The sequence below is a fragment of the Pterocles gutturalis genome, unplaced genomic scaffold, assembly GCF_000699245.1.
Source record: "Pterocles gutturalis isolate BGI_N339 unplaced genomic scaffold, ASM69924v1 scaffold15358, whole genome shotgun sequence".
NCBI lineage: Eukaryota > Metazoa > Chordata > Aves > Pterocliformes > Pteroclidae > Pterocles > Pterocles gutturalis.
Window position 1 is genome coordinate 3,977 of NW_010120739.1, and position 664 is coordinate 4,640.

Here is a 664-nt window from a genome sequence, read left to right on the forward strand (position 1 = left end):
CAGGGATTGAAGCCCTGGGTGCAGTAACAAGGGCTGGGTGACAAAGGGATGGGGATCACCCCAGGGGAGGGAGTGTGCATGGAAATGAGAGGTGAGATGGCTCTTTCCAGGCAATGTTTCCCCTTCATAGAATCATAGAATAGTTTGAGTCGGAAGGGACCAAAGAGGCCATCTAGTCCAACCCCCTTGCAGTAAGCAGGGACATCTTCCACTACACCAGGTTGTCCAGAGCCCCGTCTAACCTGTCCTTGAATGTTTCCAGGATGGGGCATCTACCACCTCCCTGAGCAACCTGTTCCAGTGTTTCACCACCCTAAACATAAAATATTTCTTCCTTAAAAGTTTTTAATATATTTTTTAAAATATTTCTTCCTTCAAAGTTCAAGGGAAGGAAAATTCACAGCAAAGGACAACAAAAAAATTCCAATCCACATGAGTAAAGCCCTGCCCCTTCTGGTAGCAAGTCCGCAGAAATAGCTGTCCCTGGGGAGGTGGATGTGAAATGCCAGGGGAGGTGGGGAGGTCTGCAGGGTCCTTCCTCTACTGCCTGCTCACAGGGGATGCTCCTGCATCTCTGGGGCTGTCTCAGCATCACGAGTTGCTGAGCTTTGTTGAGGCCAAACCTCACCAGCTTTGCCCCAAACATCCTACATGGCCACCATCC

General features: G+C 49.7%; 1 protein-coding gene across 1 annotated transcript in view; it reads left to right on the top strand.

Annotated features, from left to right (window-relative positions):
• LOC104464336 (solute carrier family 2, facilitated glucose transporter member 9-like) overlaps positions 1–664 on the top strand; it is a gene marked incomplete at its 5' end in the record, with an annotated part of 6,789 nt that overhangs the window by 3,649 nt on the left and 2,476 nt on the right.